Below are 22,087 nucleotides of genomic sequence, written 5' to 3' on the forward strand. Positions count from 1 at the left end.
TCAGAAAAGCTTTCTCTTGTTAGCTGACAAAGGGTTTTTTTTTTCAATTCTATATGTGACACAGTATTTCAAAACAGTGCAGCACAAGTGTTAATGGGTTTTGTAGTTATTTGTTCTACAGTTTTAGAAAAATTAACATTGAACTAACAGGATGTGGTTTAACTTTGCAGATTGTGTGTAGGCACTGTATCTTTCATCCACAACGTACGCCCTGCAAGATTTTTTGCAACAATTATTGCGTTATATGCATGTGACCACTGGTAGGTTCCTTTATTTGGTAAAACGTTCTCAAAACCGTTGTGTCCTAATGGCAGTTTGAACAGACAAAAGTAAGCTGAGGACTAGGTAAGAACATGCTATTTTAATCTAACTTTAACCAGCAGTTATTGGCTTCTTTCATTTAACAGATGTTGTGGATGGCATTGGATCTGGCCATCATTGTGGAATGGGTATTTTATTTCTTCTCTGATTTGCTGACTTATTCAGTTGCACATGTTGCTCAATGCCTTTGGCACAGATGTAAAGCCAAGTGTGTTTTTTTCTTCAAGGTTACTGTGGACAATATATACTTGTGGAGAAAAAGATATTTCACATGTAGTCACATTTGATGAAGTTATTGTGCATTTCAATATTCTGTGCAAAGTTAGACTTACAGTAGATGATCTGCATTTCTACATTTAAGGAGTGTGAAATCCAAAAACAGAAGCAGATATTCTTAGACAAATAAATTTAAATTGAATCGACATTTCAATATATGGTTCATGTTTAAATATGTATATATGATGACCACTGGAGGAATTTCTATTTTTAAACTAAATACATGCGTTACTTTCACACTGTGTCTTCACTTTTGACATTACTTGCAAACCTAAAAATGTTCTGCTCTGCAGCTTGTGTTCAATTTGCTTCCCTCTCATCTTATTGTAGGGACGTAGCTATGACCCAAATGTGCATAGGCCCAGAGCTGCATCCATTTTAGGTATATCACCTACCTCATGTGTGTCCTTGATTAACTTCTTTCTAACATTTGCCTGCCTTCACAGATAAAAACTAGTTTCATCCAGATCTTTTGACATACCCTGCTGACTGCGATAAGATTATTTTTCTCTGTAAGTAAATCAAAGATGGCTTTATGCTTAGATCTCAGAATTGTTAAAGCACAGGAGGCGACCATTCAGCCTATCGTGTCTGTACCAGCTCACCGAATGAGCAATACATCTTATGCCATTTCTCAAACTTTTCCCTGTAACCCTGCAATTTCTTTTCAGTAATTAATCCAATTTCCTATTGACTGTCTTATTTAAAACCACCTTCATCACACTCTTGGGCATCAAAGAGCTTAACCACTGCCTGATCAAGAAATTTTGCCCTTTTTTTTGCCAATTATTTTCAATCTAAGACCGTTCACCAGTGGAAGATATTTTCCTTATTTCCTGTCCCCAGATACTTCATGATTTTGATTATCTCTACCATATCTCCTTCCACCTTTCTCTTATCCAAGGAAAACAGTCTCATCTTCTCCAATCTATCTATGTAAGTGAACTTCCTCAGACCTGAAGCCATTCCTGTGAATCTTCTCTGCACTTTCTCTAATGTCTGCATCCAATATTGAATACAACACTACAGTTGATGTTAAGTTTAATATGTCCTTTTTGATTTTGTATTCCATGTCCCATTTCAGCATAGGATACTGTAATCCTTAAACACATGTACAAACTGTCCTACTACCTATAAAGACTTATGCAGATATGCACCCAGAGCCTTTTTAGAATTGCACTCTTTATTCCACATTGTCTGTATAGTTCTTCCCACCAAATTGAATTATTTTACACTACTCGGTATTGAAGTCCACCCACTCCACTAACTTGTACATGTATGTTTGATGTTCTACACTTCCCTTACAGTTTACAATGTTTTCAATATTTATCATCTGCAACTTTTGTACTCCAAAATTTGGATCAGTAATATTTTAGAAAGAGCATCTTAAGAACACCATCCTTTGGGGAACTCACCACAAACCTTCCCCTGGTATGAAAATTTCCAAAAACACAGATCTCTTTGCTATCACTCAATTTCTGTATCAATGTTATTGTTCTCTAACTTAAGCTATAACTTTGCTCACAAGTCTGCAGTGCTGCATTGTATCATATGCCATTAACATGACATCAATAATATTGCTCTCATCAGCCCTATCTGTAAACTCTTCAAATAAAAATCTCCAGCAAGTTTATTAAACAAGATTTTACTTAACAACACTATGTTGGTTTTCCTTAATGAGGACACATTTTCCAAAGTGACTACTATTTTTGTCCCAAATTACTACTTCTAGAAACTTGCCCACCATGAAATCCAACTTGACTAGTATACAATTGCTGAGCAAATTTGCACATTTCTTCAAACAAGGGTATAATATTTGCAATTTTCCATTCTCTGATGACCAAGTCATCCCCCATGTCAAAGGAAGACTTGAAAATTGTAACCAGTGCCATTGCAATTTCTTCCCTTAGTACATTTATTTGTATCTCATCTATTCCTGACAGTTTATACACAATATCTAAACTGCCTGTTTATCAGTTTTAAATGCTTCACATGTTCGAACTACTTCCTTTTATGCCATGACCTGGGCAGTACCTTCTTCCTTGCTGAAGACAGATACAAAGAATACATTAAATATCTTGGTTATGTCCTTGCCCCAGAACTGAGTCAAAGTTAAGCCAAGGTTTTCTACTTTTAGAAGCTATGGGCAATGTTTAAGGAAGGAGATGAAGGTCTCATCTATTACCCAAGTAGCCATTGAGTCCTATGTCACATGCTTTCAGGAAGGCCAATTTCATTATTCAGGCACTTGACAGCCTTCCCTCAGATCAAGAGTCAAGGGATGAAAGTTTTAATCATGAGGACCTGTCAGCAAATCACAGGCCAGGAGATATACTGAAAGGGGATGGTGGTGGCTGTTGCCAGTACAACACTCATCCTAGTATTATCACTGGTTCCCAGGACAATGGTGAGGGATGACAAATAAGATGTCCTGAGGAAGAGGTGCAGGGTTGGTAGAAAAGGCAGGGATGGGTGGCTCTGAGTTTACTTTTGCACTTTCCTATGTCTTGAACCAGTGATCAAGTATTGAATGCCTTTGAATAAAGAACCACACCCACTACCCATTGATCCCATCACTCCCCAAGCAAACGTATATGTAATTACTTGTGGTTTTGTTTAAGATAAAGAAGGAAGCATATGTCAGGTATAGAGAGGATAGGTCGAGTGAATCCTTAGAAGAGTATAAAGGCAGTAGGAGTATACTTAAGAGAGAAATCAGGAAGGCAAAAAGGGGACATGAGATAGCTTTGGCAAATAGAGTTAAGGAGAATCCAAAGGGTTTTTACAAATATATTAAGGACAAAAGGGTAACTAGGGAGAGAAGAGGGCCCCCCAAAGATCAGCAAGGCAGCCTTTGTGTGGAGCCACAGGAGATGGGCGAGATACTAAACAAGTATTTTGCATCAGTATTTACTGTGGAAAAGGATGTGGAAGAGATAGAATGTAGGGAAATACATGGTGACATCTAGAAAAATGTCCATATTGCAGTGGGGGAAGTACTGGATGTCTTGAAATGCATCAAAGCTGGATAAATCCCCAGGACCTGATCAGGTATACCCAAGAACTCTGTGGGAAGCTAGGAAAGTGATTGCTGGGCCTCTTGCTGAGATGTTTGTAACATCGATAGTCACAGGTAAGGTGCCGGAAGACTGGAGGTTGCTTTACGTGGTGCCACTGTTTCAGAAAAGTGGTAAGGACAAGCCAGGGAACTATGGACCAGTGAGCCTGACGTCGGTGGTGGGAAAGATGTTCGAGGGAACCCTGAGGGACAGGATGTCAATGTATTTGGAAAGGCAAGGACTGGTTAGGAATAGTCAACATGGCTTTATGTGTGGGAAATTATGTCTCACAAACTTGATTAAGCTTTTTTGAAGAAGTAACAAAGAGGATTGATGAGGGCAGAGTAGTAGGTGTGATATATATGGATTTCAGTAAGGTGTTCAACAAGGTTCCCCATGGGAGACTGGTTAACAAGGTTAGAACTCATGGAATACAGGGAGAACTAGCCATTTGGATACAGAACTGGCTCAAAGGTCGAAGACATAGGGTGGTGGTGAAGGGTTGTTTTTCAGACTAGAGGCCTGTGACCAGTGGAGTGCCACAAAGATCGGTGCTGAGTCCACTACTTTTCATCATTTATATAAAGGATTTGGATGCGAGCATAAGAGGTATAGTTAGTAAGTTTGCAGATGACACCAAAATTGGAGGTGCAGAAGGCAGCGAAGAAGGTTGCCTCTGTTTACAACAGGATCTGGATCAGTTTAATTTAGATAATTGTGAGATGCTGCATTTTGGGAAAGCAAATCTTAGCAGAACTTATACACTTAATGGTAAGGTCCTAGGGAGTGTTGCTGAACAAAGAGGCCTTGGAGTGCAGGTTCATAGCTCCTTAAAAGTCGAGTCACAGGTAGATAGGATAGTGAAGAATGTGTTTGGTATGCTTTCCTTTATTGGTCAGAGCATTGAGTACAGGAGTTGGGCGATCATGTTGCGGCTGTACAGGACATTGGCTAGGCCACTGTTGGAATATTGAGTGCAATTCTGGTCTCCTTCCTATTGGAAAGATGTTGTGAAACTTGAAAGGGTTCAGAAAAGATTTACAAGGATGTTGCCAGGGTTGGAGGATTTGAGCTATAGGGAAAGGCTGAACAGGCTGGGGCTGTTTTCCCTGGAGCGTCAGTGGCTGAAGGGTGACCTTATAGATGTTTACAAAATTATGAGGGGCATGGATAGGATAAATAGACAAAGTCTTTACCCTGGGGTGGGGAGCCCAAAACTAGAGGGCAAGATTTAGGGTGAGAGGGGAAAGATATAAAGAGATCTAAGGGGCAATGTTTTCACGCAGAGGGTGGTCTGTGTATAGAATAAGCTGCCAGAGGAAGTGGTGGAGGCTGGTACAATTGCAACATTTAAAAGGCATCTGGATGGGTATATGAATACGAGGGGTTTGGAGGGATATGGGCCAGGTCCTGGCAGGTGGGACTAGATTGGGTTGGGATATCTGATCGGCATGGTCGAGTTTCCGTGCTGTACATCTCTATGACTCTGTGACTCTATGATTGTCATGTGCACAATGTGGTGAGCACCAGCAATGACAGGAGGATGTCTTAAGTCTTAAGTGGGCATCAATTGATCCATTAAAGGCCTCAGTTGATGGTGCAGCATGATATGTGGATGTCACTGTCTGGGCCTCCATGCTTTTGAGAAGGTGGTGTACATCTGCCTTCTCAAACCACTGCAGTAAATTTGGTGTAGGTAGGTATGATGCTGTTAGATTTCCTTTGATTTGATTTGATTTGATTTAATTTGATTTGATTAGAATTACTGTTGTTACATGTGAGAAACAATGAAAAGTATTGTTCTGTCTGCTATCCAGACAAATCATACCTTACCTAAGTACATCAGGGCATTAGAATAGAATGCAGAATTTTGTGTTACAGCTACAGAGAAAGTGCAGAGAAAGATGAGCTCAAATTTATGACAGGTCTGTTCATAAGTCTGATAACAGTGGGGAAGTTGTTTTTGAATCTGTTGGTTCATGTTTTCAAACATTTGCATCTTCTTCCTCATCAAAGAGGGTGGAAGAGAGTATAACCGGGATGGGGGTGGGGCGGTGTTCGTTGGTTATGTTGACTGCTTTCTGGAAGCAGCAGAAAGTGTAGACGGAAACAATAGAAGGAAGGCTGGTTTGTATGAAGGCTGTGTTCACAGCTCTCTGTAATTTCTTGTGGTCTTGGGCAGAGCAGTTACCATACCAACCTGTAAAGCATCCAAATAGGATGCTTTCTATCATGCATCTATAAAAATTGATAAGAGTTTTTGTGGAAATGTCGAATTTCCTCGGCCTTCGGAGGAAGTAGAGGTGTTGATGTGCTTTCTTGACCATAGTGAAGACATGGATGGATCAGGACAGATTGTTGGTAGTATTTACTCCTGGGAAGTTGAATCTCTCAACCATTTTCACCTCAGCACCATTGATACAAACAGGGGCATGAACTCCACTCTGCTTCCTGAGGTTGACAACCAGCTCCATCATATTACTGAAACTGAGGGAGAGATTATTGTCTTTACACCATGCCAGTAAGTTCTCTGTCTCTGAGGATGTGATGCCAGTCAAGTGGGCTGCTTATCTCTGCATAGTGTAAAGTTCCTTGAGTCAGTCTAACTTCAGCGTTAGGGAAACTATTGGAAGCAATGCTCAGGGACTGAATTAATCTGGACTTGGAGAGGTGGGGATTAATCAAGAACAGTCTTAACAGGTTATGTTAAGGGGTGGAGCCTTGTCTCACCAAAGCACAAAAAAAACAGCACAAGAACAGGCCCTTTGGCCCTCCAAGCCTGCACTGATCCAGATCTTCTATCTAAAGCTGTTGCCTATTTTTCAAAGATCTGTACCTCTCTGCTCCCTGCCCATTCATGTATCTGTCTAGATACATCTTAAATGATGCTTTCGTGCTCACCTCTCCCACCTCTCCTGTCAATGTGTTTCAGGCACCCACCACCCTCTGTGTAAAGAGCTTTCCACCCATATTTCTCTTAAACTTTTCCCCTCTCACCTTGAACTTGTGACCCCTAGTAATTGACTCCACCACTCTGGGAAAAAGCGTCTTGCTATCCATCTTGTCTATACCTCAAACCAGCCAAATTTTTCAGAGGTGACCAAGTACGTAGATGAGAGAAATGTGTTTGACATAATATACTTGCACATCAACAAAGCTTTTGATAAAGTCGTGCATAGGACACTGAGAGCAAAGCTGAGAGGCTATGGGATCCAAGGAAATTTGACAAATTAGATCCACAATTGGCTGAGTGGCAGGAAGCAGAGGGTAATGATCGAAAGGTGTTTTTTCTGACTGGAAGTCTGTATCCAGTGGGGCCTTATCGGGGTCAGGGTTGAGACCTTGCTGTTTGTGGTTATATAAATGATCTTGCCATGAATTTAGGAGGATTGATCGATAACTTCATAGATGATACAACAATTGCCTATGTGGTAAATAATGAGTAAGTGATCTTGAGGTTACAGGAGGATAAAGACAGTCAAATTGGCTGGTAGTGGAAAATGGAATTAAATCCAGAGAAGTATGAGGTGGTACACTGGATAGGGCCATCAAGGCGAGAGAATGATGCTGAATGATAGGAACCTGGGAAGCACCAAGGATCTGAGACCTTTGTGTACATGTACACTGGTCACTTAAAGTTCCTGAACAGATGGGTAATATAGTTAAAAAGACTTGTGGGATGTTTGCCTTTATTAGCCCAGGCATGGAGTTTACGAGCAGGGAGGTTATGCTGCAACTGTACAAAACGTTGGTTAGGCCATAACTAGAGTCTTGTGTGCAGTTCTGAAATCCACATTATAACAGAGGTATGACAGCATTGGAGAGGTGGAGAGAATTCTAACCAAGATAGTGCCTGAGCTGGAGAATTTCAGTTATACAGAGAGATTGACAAACTGGTTGTTTTCCTTGGAGCAGAGGAGATTGAGAGGGTTCATGTTTCAGATGTATGAAATTATGAAGGGCATAGGTTGGATAAACAGGAAGAACTTTTACCCTTTATGGAGGGATCAATGTCCAGGAGCAAAGATTTAAGGTCAGCAGAAGGTTCAAAGGAGATGCGAGGAAAATGTTCCCAGAGGTTGGTGGGAATCTGGAGCTTGTAAGAGTGGTAGAAACAGAAACATTCATAATATTTAAGAATAATGCCACGACTATGGGCCAAGTTCTAGAAAATGGGACTGGAATAGTTAGATGGTTGTTTCTGACAGATGCTGATTTGACAGGCCAAAAGACCCTTTCCTATGCTGTTAATCTCTAGGACTCTGACTTTACGAGTATGCTTGGAGCTATAATCATCCAGGCAAGCGGGGAGAATTCCACCACACTCCTGACTTGTGCCTTATAGATGATAGACAAAATTGGAGGAATCAGTAGGTAAGTTACTCACCGCAGGAATTGCTGGACTCTGAGCTATTCTTGTAGTCACAGTACTTATATGCCAAACCAGTTCAGTTTCTGATCATAGGTATCGCCCAGAATGCTGATAGTGGGGGTTTTGATGATGGTAATCCCATTGAATGTCAAGAGGCAATGGCTAGACTTTCTCTTGTTGAAGGTGGTCATTGCCTGGCACTTATGTGGCAAGGGTGTCACTTATCAAATGGTAGTCCAAATATGGATATTCTTCAGGGCTTGCTGCATTTGCTCATAGTCTGCATCAGTATCTAAGGAGTTGTAATTGTGGTGAATATATTGCAATCATCAGTTAGCATGCCCACTTGTGATCTTACGATGGTGGGAAGATCATTGATGAAGCAGCTAAAGATGTTGAGCCAAGAAACCAGAGATGTCCTGGAGCTGAGATGACAGACCTCCAACAACCACAACCATTTTCCTTTCTCTTAGGTATTGATTCGACCAGCAGTGTGCTTTCCCTGATTCCCATTGACTCGGGTTTCTCAAGAGATCTTTAAATGTTGCATTTAGTCAAATGCTGCCTTGAAGTCAACGGCAGTCACTCTCATTTCAACTCTGCAATTCAGGTCCATTGTCCAAGTTTGACCTAAGGCTGTAATGAGAACAGGAGCTGAGTCTCCATGGCAAAACACAAACTGAACATCAATGTGCAGGTTATTGCTAACTAGTTGCAGCTTGACAGTATTGTTGATGACCCCTTCCATCATTTTACTGATGATCAAGAGTAGACTAATGAGGTGGTAATTGGCTGAGTTGGACTCGTCTTGTTTGTTTTGTACAAAGCATATCTGTGCAATTTTTCACTTCAATGCCAGTATTGTAACTTAATTAGGGTAGAGTTGTGTAGGTAGCAGGTTCTTTACACACCACACTCCAATCTATTTAAATGGCTCCCCACTACCCAAATCGCCATGAGACAATGCAGTAAATGCCACTCCAAGTGTAACTAATGCATGCAGAAATCTACTTATCACCTATCTGTCAGGGCACAAGTAATAGCCAGCCATTCACTTTTCCCTAATACATTTACAGACCATTTATTCAATGCATTTCTATCCCATTATATTATTCTATTTCATGAATGAGCTTTTCACAAAATTCAGAAGTTATGCTCAATGTTCACTGAATTACTTTTTTGAATCATAAAACTTTTACTCAGGTGACTAAATCATTTGAATGCTGCTTGTGGTCTATGGCAGGTGTGCATTAGAAAGATCAAATGGCCTATACTAGCCTAATGTTTCCTTTTATTGTTATGTATGTTACAGTTGGAAAACTAACTTAAGAATTGCTGTAAAAAAGAGAAATACTGTCAGTGTTTTCTTGTAGATGTAGATGCAAGAATGTCTACTTTCATCACCTTTTCAGTTCACCTTTGAAATGGAGAAATCTAGTGAGCAACCTTTTTTTAATGTGTTTGTTCTGATATCCATGAATGGATTCTCCACTTCTGTCAACAGCAAGCTATCCTTTACTGGTGTATAAGAGTATTTCTACTGCTCCATGTGTTTTAAGCTTGGCCTTATAGGCAATCTCACAAATAATACCTGAGCCATTTACTCAAGCTTGATCCCAAAATTGAGGTTATCCAGCAGGATTACTGACAATGCATGCATCACATACTGTCAGTATTACCTGGCAATTTTTCACAGTTGTTTGCTAACTCCTTGGAAGTCACTGTTCCATTTTTGATTCATTTTCAATTTCATTTCATTGCTGTCACTACTCATCACAGCAATGCTGCACCTTATGAAGAGCAAGAGGAACAGGAAAACTCGTATTATTAGCAGCAGCACAGAAATAGCAACAGAGGCAGTGCCTGCTGCCTCCTGTCTCAGCCAAATGCTGCTCCACTGGACAAAAGGGGTAATTACAAAAGTTGAATTCCAAAAACGCACGAACCTTCCAATATAAGATCTACAGGTAGAGGACCAGCCACTCTATATCTGTGAAAAGCCATGCTTAAGACAATTTCAGCGGGTCACTGTTGGCATGTGCAATCTCCTGTAAATAGACTTCCTTCCCAGTGGTGTGGCTGGTATGCATTTCCAGCGAGTGTTTAGGGCATTACAATGGACATCGCCTGTTAATATAGTATCGCACTCCTTCAATAATGCACTGAAGTGTTGGCCTAGACTTTGCATTTAGACCTGAAGAGTGGGACTTGAACCCATAACCTTCTGACTCATTGGAGAGAATTCTTGCACTGAGCTAAGGCTGGTGCAATGTTGTAAGAGGAAACTTGTGGTCTATGGTTAAAATCAATTATATTTCCTATTCTCTTAGTATCACAAATACCTTTATGGCTACAGATCAGAGAATCCTCATAACATTGTCACTTTCTGCACTCATAATACTTCAATTGTTAAGTACATTAATATTTTGAAATGCAAATTCACGCTTGTTAACTCTTAATTATTTGCTTTTGCCATTGCATATAAATCTTATACAATGAATTTGTGATGTTAGTGGCATTAGCAATTTGAAAATAATTAACTCTATACAATTGCCATTGAACTGAGGAACTTGCTAATTCAGAGGGCAGTTAATTGTCAACTATGTCAGCCATCTCTCATCAGCCATGATTGAATGGCCTAATTTCTGTTCCAATGTCTTATGGAAGTAGGTCTGAAGTCACATAGAGACCAAGTAAGGATAACATGTCTTCTTACTGTTAGTGAATCAGGTTTTTGTGCCCATTTAACAATTAATAATAACTTTATGGTCAACAATACTGCATACTTTAATCATTGAGTTTTAAACTCCCCATTTTCTGTGATGGGATTTGAGCCCGTGTTCTCAAGAACACTTACCGGGGCCCTTGGGGAGTACCAGTCCTGTGATATTATCACTAGGCCATCATTTCCTCCTAATTCTGTGCTTGGCACTTTACGTGGGTCACCTCTAAATGGTCTATAATAACCATGCTAACACAAGTGTCAACTAAACTTTCAACTGCTCCCCCCTGTAGATTATCTTTCTCTTTCTGATCATCATCACCAATAAACTGAGAATCGTTGTGTCTGAAGCATTGTAGAGATAACCCAAATTCCATCAGCCTTCGATGTAATGTTAACTGAAAGTATAATAGAAGAATAACTTTTCATTGCTCAATAAATTGGAATTGTAACTTAGTGAATGCCATCGCAACTTGGGACCCATCAACGTTTTTTTCTTTCTAGAATGGTGTTACTACGAGTTGGGATAAAATTAGCAGTTCCTACAACCATTTTTTTTTTATTGTATGTATTTTATATTTGGCTGTAATATGAAAAGCCTAGTGGAGGAAATGAATTGGAACACAATTGTTTAGAGTAGCACAGTGGCTTAGTGGTTGCCATTGTTACCTCATAGTGCCAGGGACCTGGGTTCGATTCCAGCCTCCGGCAACTGTCTATGTGGAGTTTGCATATTCTCCCTCTGTCTGCATGGGTTTCCTCCGGGTACTCCAGTTTCCTCCCACAATCCAAAGATGTGCAAGTTGGGTGAATTAGCCATGCTAATTTGCCTGTACTATTAGGTGCATTAGTCAGGTATAAATATAGAGTAGGAGAAGGGGTCAGTGTGCACTTTTGGCCTTTTTCATACTGTAGGTAATCTAATGATATTTGTCCTTTAGGTTCATAGCTTGCATTCAGCTAGGCCAGTGAGGTGGAAATTACCTTTTCTGTTTTCAAAATTGATGTCCATGTGACAAAAAGGTGGTGGCAGCATTTTGAATGCAATATTTACGTAAGTGCAGAAAGCAATGAGTCGTAGTGAACTGATATTTTCAGCCCGAAGGGATGTGCACAGTGCATTACACTGGTAATTTTTTCATGTAATAATGACCTGGACTTGGGTATACAGCTGACAACTTCAACGATTTTTGATCCCACAAAACTCAAAAATGCATGAAATGATGAAATGGATTGCAGCAGGCTTTTGGAAGACATAGGCAGACAGGGAAATGGGCAATACATGGGAGATAAAATTTAATGCAGCGATATGTGATCTGATGCATTTCAGAAGAAGAATGAGGACAGATAATCTAAATGAAATGTTACACAGTTGAAGGATGCTCAGGAACAGAGAAACATGGGGACTCATTTGTTTTGATACGAGTAAGACCTATACATGAAACTGGTAAAAATCATATATCCTTGGCTTTATAATAGTAGCATTGATTTAATCAGCAAGGAAGTATAATAAATCTGTATAGGTCAATGGAAAGGTCTCAGGTGGAATATCCTTCTTGGTATTCCCTTTCTGAAGGATGGCAAGGCTTTGGACAGTGTGCAGAGGAGATTTGATTCTGAAATGAGGGAGTAAAGTTACATGTAGAAAAGAAAAAAAAGACTTGAATTATATTGCTCTTTTCATAAACATTGAGCATCTTAAAATGCTTTTGCAGCCACTAAAGGTGAAGAGTAATCACTTTTGTAGACCAACAATCATGGCGGCCATTTTGAACACAACAGTTCACACAAACCACAATGTGATAATTACCAGATAATCTGTTCTTGTGATCATGTTTGAGGGACAAATATTAGCCAGGATTCCAGGGTCTTCTTCAAAGCATGTGCATCAAACCAAAAGGGAAGACAGAACCTCAGTTTAATATGTCCAATACATGCAGTAAGACACAGCACCTTCAATAGCACTCCTTCAATACTTCACAAGAGTAGGACTTCAGCCAAGAACCTTGTACCTCAAAGGCAACAGTGCTACCAATTGAGACCCCAATGGACTCTAGTAGTTTTGTTGAGAGAACTCAATGATATTTTCTTTACAACATGGAAGGCTAACAGGAGATTTGAAGGGTTTTGACAGGAAAAGACAAAACTCTGAATGCTGGAAATTAGAAATGCAAACAACAAATGATTGTTATAGAGTCTTACAGTATTGAAACAGGCCCTACTGTCTGCCATGTCTATATCATGCAACAAACACTCAATTAAGCTAATTCCATTTACCTGTACTTGATCCATAGCCTACTACACCCCAGCATTTCAAGTATTCATCCAGATGCTTCTTAAATGTTGTGAGAGCACTGCAGCCACCACCATCTCAGAACAGCAAGTTCCATATATCTACCACCTCCAGGTTTTTTTTTCTTAGAGCTCCTTTAAACCACTTGCTCCTCACCTTAATCTTATGCCCTCTGGTCTTAGACTCATCTTCCATAGAAAAATATTCCCACGAGTAGCTCTATCTGTGCCTCTTGTAGTTTTGAAACAGAATCCCCTTCAGCCACCTCTGCTCCAAGGAAAACAAGCCCAGCGTATTCAGTCTCCTCAAAACTAAGACATTTAATGCTAGGCAACACCTTGGTGAATATGCTCCGCACCCTCTCTCCTTCCAAGAGTGTGGCAATCAGAACTGCACACAATATATCATCTGTGGCCTAACCAATGTTTTATAAATTGTAACAGAAGTGGTAGATATTTTCTTATAGGCACTATGAGTTTGAGTTCTGTACAGAATAGTCAAGGAGAGGGTATTGTCAAGAACTGCCTTAAGCCTTACAATTCAGAATAACACTAATTATACGTTAATATTGGTTTGGACCAGGCCACACCCCCTCAAAATAGTTCAAGAAAGTAGCCCAGACCCTAACTTTCCAGTTGTTTTAAGCAGGTGTTTGTGGATATTCCAGGAGTGATGCAGTTGGCCCAACCACTTAGTTTTAAAGAAAACAGAATTTATTTGCAAGATTGCCGAATAAACCACAAACAAAAGAGGACAGAATATAGAATAACGTAACCTATCTGAAGACCCAACAGATTATCCCACTTAATGATGCTGTTCCAAATACATGCAACAATCCCCAAAAACATCCCTTTGCAAAAACAAGGAAAAATCTAACACAGGTTCTTTCTGGAGAGATGTTAGAAAGAGGAAAGATCAGCCATGCCCTGCTTCTTTGGGCCCGGCAGCTTCATAACTGACTACTTGCTAACAAAACAAAACCCAAACCAGTGAAAAGCTGAGCTGGGAGAATTGGCCACTCCTCTTCCATTATCAAGTGTTTTTCTTTAAACTTGAAAGCTTCTTCAAGAAAATCAACATCCAGACATTTCAGAACCTGTGCCTTTATGACCTCCTGGAAAAAAAAATACAAGGACAACATAACCTTGTTAAAGGAGCAGCATCATCACAATATTAAATACTGTAATATATGGTAGTCATAGCCACAGTAACTTCTTATTTATGGTTACATTAGGTATGAAGTAATCTGCCTTCTTCATATGCTTCATGATGACCAAATAGTCCTGTGAGTCTTCTAGCTAGATTCTACTTTTCTGGTGCAGTTTTTTCAGAGTGTGCAGTGCAGTCTATCTCCACCCACATTATTAGTTTTGCTCAATGATATGTGGCTATGTGGCATTATCACAGTATTGCTCCAGGGTGTTAATGACCTTGCACAACAGTGGTGAGTCGCCTTCTTCAGTACTGATATAGATACATCTGTAATGCACAGATGGTAGAGGAAATGGATACTTAGGTGGTATATCGGGTGGCCAAAAGGGGATTGCTTTATCCATAATGGTGTTGAGCTTCTTGAGTGTTTTTGGAGCAGCACTCTTCTTGCTAAGTGAAGTGTATTCTTCCATCACATTCCTGACTTCTACCTTGTAAGTGGTAGACAAGACTTTGGCAATGAAGAGATGAGTTAATCACTGAAAAATCTCTACCTCTGACACACCGTTGTAACAACAGTACATGGCTGTTCCAGTTCAGTTTCTAGTTAGTGATAACATCCAGAATGTTATTAATCAGGAATTCACTGATGCTATAGCCACAAGGGGAGATACTTGGAATGAATCTTGTTGGAAGTGATCATTGCTCGGCACTTTTGTGGTGCAAATGTCACTTACTACTTCTGCTAAAAAGTCTAAATGTTGTTCAATACATGCTGCATACAGACATGGACTACTTCAGTGTCCATGGAGTTGTGGATAGTTCTGTGTACTGTGCTATCAGCATTGAAAATCTTCACTTATTATCTGAATATGGAGGGAAGATCATTAAAGAAACAGTTGAAAATGGATGGTTTTATGACATAAACCTAAGGAACTCCTACAGGGTGCCCTGCGACTGAGTTCAACCATCTTCCTTTATGCTATGTATGACTCCACTCAGTTACGTTTTCCTCTGATTACCATTTATCTAGAGCCCCTTGATGACACATTCAGTCAAATCTGCCTTGACATCAAGGACAGTCACATTCAATCTCAACTAACTAATCTGTTGTCGGACCAATTGAGTATTCCTGACATTTCCTGTGCTTACTTCATAAGCTAACATTGGTCTGAATCTTAGAGGTTTCGGCTAAGTCTGAATTGTGTTAAGAAGGATTGTATTTTTAGAAGGATTTCTGTCATAGGTATCGTGAAATTTCTCAGGGTTTCTTCCCAAATCATCCTCATTAATTAACTGGAGGAGAAAGTGAGGTCTGCAGATGCTGGAGATCAAAGTTGAAACTTTATTGCTGGAACAGCACAGCAGGTCAGGCAGCATCCAGGGAACACCAATTCCTGAAGAAGGGCCTGTGCCCGAAACGTCGGATCTCCTGTTCCCTGGATGCTGCCTGACCTGCTGTGCTGTTCCAGCAATAAAGTTTCAACTCATTAATTAACTACACTGCTTTTATGGTGTTCTTCAGTTTTGATTCTGGCTCTATTTTACCATGTGCTGCTCACAGAACAACTTAACATTCAGGAGATATCTACAGAAAGATTGTCATCATTTGCACCTATGCAAACTTTAGGCCACTGTGCACCAGACAAACATTGGTAATCCAGTGTTACCCCTCATCAACAATGTCATGGTACAGCAGCCATGAAGCTATGTTGCCCTCAGCACATAACTGACACTCCCATGAACAGACAACTCCATTTCTCACTGCAGTCATTGTATAAGCATGCATTTTACTTGTCTGTAGTTGTATCCCATTTGAACACCCTCTACATCAGCACTGCTTTGTCTGCAATATTAAAAATCACACAACACCAGGTTATAGTCCAACAGGTTTAATCGGAAGCACTCGCTTTCAGAGCACCACTCCTTCATCAGGTGGTTGTGGAGGACACAACTGTAAGGCACAGAATTTATCGCAAAAATTTCCAGTGTGATGTAACTGAAATTATACATTGAAAAATACCTTGATTGTCTGTTGAGTCTTTCATCTGTTTGAATACCATGATAGTTTCACTTCTTCCGTGTGTAAATCACAAAACGTTTTTTAAAAAAGTTGCATTCTCAGGTTAACTGTAACAATTGGTGTTAGCTACACAATGTGTAGAAGGTATTAGCCCCCTGTGTTCTCTGTCTGTGCAATGATGTTTAGATTAATTCTAATCGAAAGTGTAAGAGAACAGAGTTTTACATAAATTCATGCAGTTTTTGAGCAAAGTACAATGTAATTCTGCAAGTACAAATTCACCCCACAAACGTATAGGTATATGTGTGCATGTGGGGCTTTGTGTCTGTGTGTGTGGATGTGGGTGTGTCTGTCTGTCTGTCTATCTGCGTTGGTGGGTTGTGAGTGTGAGAGAAAGTGCTTATGTTTGTGTATGTGAATATAGAGTGTCTTAAGTCTGTGAGGGGGTGCAGGTGTGAGTGTGGGAGTGTATGTGTGTGTCTAGGGTGGGGGGTTGTGAGTGTCTGTGAGAGAGAGTGTATATGTGTGTAGGTGAGTGTAGAGTGGTCTAAGTCTCTGAGAGGATGCATGTGTGAGTGTGGGAGTGTGTGTGTCTGTAGGAGTGTGTGTGAGTGTCTGTGCGAGTGTCTGTGTATATGTGTGTCAGTTTGTATGTGTGTGTGTGTATAGTGCAATAGTGGTCAACTGTAGTGTGACATGAACCCAAAGTCCCGATTGAGGCCCTCCCTATGGGTATGGAACTTAGCCACCAGCCTCTGCTTGGCCACTTTTCGCTGCTGCCTGTCCCAAAGTCTGCCTTGGAGGATGGTCACCCGAAGGTCCGAGGTCAAATGTCCTGGACCACTGAAGTGTTCCCCAACTGGGAGGGAACACTCCTGTCTGTTGATTGTTGTGCGGTGCCCATTCATCCGTTGCCATAGCCTTTGCTCGGTTTCTTCAATGCACCATGCCTCAGGGCATCCTTGCCTGCAATATATAAGATAGACAACGTTGGCTGAGTCACATGAGTACCTGCCACGTACATGGTGGGAGGTGTCCCCACGTGTAATGGTGGTATCTATGTCCACACTCTGTCTCACATACACACACATATACACTCTCTCTCACTCACAATCCCCCAACCCAGACAGACAGACAGACACACAAAGACCCACTTGCACACATACACATATACATATATACACTCAAAAACTGCATGAATTCATGTAAAACTCTGTTATCTCACTTTTTAGATTAGAATCAATCTAAACCTCATTGCACAGACAGAGAACACAGGGGGCTAACACCTTCAACATATTGTCTAGCTAACATCAATTGTTACAGTTAACCTGAGATGCAACTTTTTTAAAAAAGGTTTTGTGATTTACGCATGAAAGAAGTGAAAGTATCATGGTATTCGAACAGATGAAAGACTCAACAGATAATCAAGGTATTTTCCAATGTATAATTTCAGTTACATCACACTGGAAATTTTTGCGATAAATTCTGTGCCTTACAGTTGTGTCCTCCACAACCACCTGATGAAGGAGCGGTGCTCCGAAAGCTAGTGCTTCCAATTAAACTAAAACCTGGTGTTGCGTGAATTTTAATTTTGTTCACCCCAGTCCAACGCCAGCGTTTCCGAATCTTGTCTTCAATGGCCACTGTTGTCTCACAAACTGTCGTTGTCTAACAGGGAAACAATGTATACTGGCAAGCAATCAGTCAAATGCAAACATGAACTTTTATTTACATAGACTGTTCGCAAACAGAGGCTGAAGTTTGTCCTGACAATGCAAAAGAGATTTCTATTCAAATAATCATCCAAAGTCTTTTTTTATTTATTCACAAGATGGCGGCTTCACTGACCAAGACCAGCATTCATTGCAGTTTTTAATTACCCAGAGAGCAGTCAAGAGCCAAGTGTAGGCCAGACTGAGTAAGGTTATCAGATTCCTTCCCAAGCAACATTTGTGAATCAGACATTTGTTTAGCTTCCCTCCCACTGACAATCAACAGTGGTCATTATTGGGCTGTTAATTCCAGATTTCTAAGAAATTGAAATTTCATTATCTGCATTGGAGGATTCAAACCTGGGTCCCCAATACATCATACAGTCTCTAGTTTGAACTCTGCTGATAACATGACTATGCCATCGCCTCCTGTATATGTGCAAGGGTATTGGGAAAAGAGTTGATGAATGGCATCAAGTCATAATGCTCATTGCAGAGCCAGTGCAGACAGGACGTGATGAATAGCCTCCTTCTGTACCATAACACTTCTGCGATCCTGTGCAGTAGCAGATCATCATGATCGCTTTGTGTTTGAACATTTAATCTGTTGATGAGGTACCAGTGTCGTGCAGCTTATAGAGGAGCAGAGTAGCATGGACAGCAACTTCCTGACTTGTGTATTAATTGCACACGTGGATGCCAAAAATACTCTCCAATTTCCTCCCTGATAACCTCAACGTAATTCTTACCACAAACTCCAAACTAAAATAAGTCCTATTGAAATGAATGTTAAATTTAAAAGATCAGAAGACAATATAATTTATGTGTTGCAGGCTGACTCAGCAGAAGCAAAAAAAAATGTGGAGAGGAGCATTGTTAATAGATTCAGATAAAAGAGAGTCGGAAATTTAAAACCCAGCAAGGAATCAAAGTCAATGCTAAAATGTGAATTAACGTGTGTAGTGATGTTCTAAGTTGATGGCATATTCAAGTTATAATTCTTACAAATTGTTTGTATAATAGTATCTACTGTGACATGTGGTGACTCAGTGACTAGTACTGTTGCCTTCCAGCGCCAGGGACCCAGGCTCGATTCCAGCCTCAGGCGACTGTGTCAAGTTTGCACATTCTCCCCATGTCTGCATGGGTTTCCTCCAACAGTCCAAAGATGTGTAAGTTAGGTGAATTGGCTATGATAAATAACCCATAGTGCTCAGGGATGTGTAGGTTAGGTGCATTATTCAGGGGTAAAGTTAGAAAAAAAGGGTAGGGGAAAGGGTCTGGGAAGGTTACTCTTCGGAGTGTCGGTGTGGACTAGTTGGGCCAAATGGCCTTTTTCCATACTGTAGGAATTCTTTGAATTGTTTTTCCATTAAAGTTTCATGTACCTATACTTTCATTATATCATTGTTTGTAAATCAAAACATATGTATCACCTCTTCAATAATATGTTGCGCAGAAGGGCTTATTAACTGCAGATATATTTGAACTAATATAAGACACTATGCATAACCGTTCTGGCATCAAAAGCTTGGCAAAAAAAACAAGAAAAATCAAATATTAGAAGAATAAATATTACACAAACATAAGGAGTTTTCTGATGAAGTTAAATTAATCAAATGTGTCCTCTTGCTTCCCTTGTATTAATGATCTTTGTTGCACTCTCACAATAACATTTAAGATTTTACATACTTTCATAAGATCTTTCCTTTAGCTTAGTCACAACACAGCATTTGAATAGTCTGGACACATAGTTCAGATTTTTTTTTTATTTCTGGAATGTAGGCGTTGCTGCCTGACCAGCGTGTATTGCCTGACCCTAGTTGCACTTGAGAAGGTGGTGGTGAGTTGCCTTTTTGAACTGCTGCAGTCCATGTGCTGTGGATTGACCCACAATGCCATTAGGGAGGAAATTCCAGGAAATTGACACAGCGACAGTGAAGAAATAGCAATATATTTCGAAGTCAGGATGTTAAGTGGGTTCGAGGGAAAATTGAAAGTGATGGTGCTTCCAAGTCATAGAGTCATAGAGATGTACAGCATGGAAACAGACCCTTCAGTCCAACCCGTCCACACCGACCAGATATCCCAACCCAATCTAGTCCCACCTGCCAGCACCCAGCCCATATCCCTCCAAACCCTTCCTATTCATATACCCATCCAAATGCCTCTTAAATGTTGCAATTCTACCAGCCTCCACCACTTCCTCTGGCAGCTCATTCCATACACGTACCACCATCTGTGTGAAAAAGTTTCCCCTTAGGTCTCTTTTATATCTTTCTCTTCTCACCCTAAATCTATGCCCTCTAGTTCTGGACTTTGCCTATTTATCCTATCCATGTCCCTCATAATTTTATAAACCTCTATAAGGTCACCCCTCAGCCTCCGATGCTCCAGGGAAAACAGCCCCAGCCTGTTCAGCCTCTTCCTATAGCTCAAATCCTCCAACCCTGGCAACGTCCTTGTAAGTCTTTTATGAACTCTTTCAAGTTTCACAACATCTTTCCGATAGGAAGGAGACCAGAATTGCACGCAATATTCCAACAGTGGTCTAACCAATGTCCTGTACAGCCGCAACATGAACTCCCAACCCCTGTACTCAATGCTCTGACCAATAACGGAAAGCATACCAAACGCCTTCTTCACTATCCTATCTACCTGCGACTCCACTTTCAAGGAGCTATGAACCTCCATTCCAAGGTCTAAAGAAAGAGTTTTTAAAAAGAGCAGGATAAAGTGAGATGCTGTTTGTGTTCAGCAAACAATGTACAAACCAACCAAAAAATTTTGAAAATTTTCAAACCACACATATCTCTTACTTCCCTGACAATCACAACTGGTAGGTACATTGATAACGCTTAGAGACAAAAAAACTGCAGATGCTGGAATTCAAAGTAGACAGGCAGGAAGCTGAAAGTATACAGCAAGCCAGGCAGCATCGAGAGGTGGAGAAGTCGACATCTCGGGTGTAACCCTTTTCAGAACACATTAATAATATCATGCATTCTAAAGATCCAGCCCACAAAATGTACAAAAACATTATAAAACAAAGAGGAACTGAAGACAAACAGCTGTAATGTTCCACCAGTTTTGGAGTTTATATTAATTATAGTAAAGTTATTTTGAGACATTTAAATATTATATATTATATTCTAAAATAACACAATTGAATGCTATTTCCATGTCACTCCTGATTCAGCAATGTACTTGTGACAATGTGTTCAAACTCCTGCAAATTAAGGCATGACATTAATGGGGAGGTCAACCTTGATGAAATTATGGCATATGTCACTGATTTCATCATTGCAGGAAACTGTGGATCATGTTTTTGTGCAATTGTAGTTGTGATGAAATAGTCGAGACTTCTTAGGCTTCATTCAGCCCATTGTAGCCATTCTAAACATATGCCAAAGAATGACTTGCATTTAGGTAGCCCGTAAACGACGTTATTAAAGGGTCCCAAAGTGCTTCACTACCTTTACAAGATTTGGCAGCCAGTAATTGTTGTGAATCTCAAGTGAAATTGCATGACAAAAGAGACTCAGATTCTGCTGGCAACTCAGTCATTATTCCTGTATAGGTGGCATGGTGGTTAACACAGCTACCTCACAGCAACAGGGATCAGGGTTCAATTACAGCCTTAGATAACTGTCTATGTGGAATTTGCATGTTTTCCTCATTTCTGCCAAGTGTTCTAGGCTCCTCCCACTGTCCAAAGATGTGTAGATTAGGTAGATTGACCATGCTAAATTGCCCTGTAATGTCTCGGGATGTACAGTCTGGGTGGATTAACCATGTTTAATGTCAATAAGTGTGGTGCTGGAAAAGCACAGCCAGTCAGGCAGCAACCGAGGAGTAGGAGAGTCAACATTTTGGCATAAGGTCTTCATCACGAGACAAAGAGCTCATGCTCAAAACATCAACTCTCCAGCTCCTCGGATGCTGCCTGACCAGCTGTGCTTTTCCAGCATCACACTTTTTGACTCTGATCTCCAGCATCTACAGGCCTCATTGTCTCCAAGCCATGGTAAATGCAGGGTTATAGGGGTGTGTCATTCTTCAGAGGGTCAGTGTGCACTTGATGGGTTGAATGGCCTGCATTTGCTCTGTAGGGATTCTTTGATTCCAGGTAGGAGTTTCACATGGGGACTCTTAGA

The 22,087-nt window shown here is 40.5% G+C and overlaps 1 protein-coding gene across 1 annotated transcript in view; it reads left to right on the forward strand.

The window, feature by feature from the left end:
• The first annotated feature begins 232 nt into the window (after positions 1-232).
• arhgap15 (Rho GTPase activating protein 15) overlaps positions 233-22,087 on the forward strand; it is a 741,895-nt gene continuing 720,040 nt past the window's right edge. The window contains exon 1 of the mRNA XM_043694095.2: positions 233-345. The gene's annotated coding sequence lies outside the window, so the exon portion shown is untranslated. The remainder of the gene's footprint in view (positions 346-22,087) is intronic.

This window comes from Chiloscyllium plagiosum, unplaced genomic scaffold (genome assembly GCF_037043375.1).
Source record: "Chiloscyllium plagiosum isolate Xiang-an unplaced genomic scaffold, Cpla_swu_hap1 HiC_scaffold_7, whole genome shotgun sequence".
Classification (NCBI taxonomy): domain Eukaryota; kingdom Metazoa; phylum Chordata; class Chondrichthyes; order Orectolobiformes; family Hemiscylliidae; genus Chiloscyllium; species Chiloscyllium plagiosum.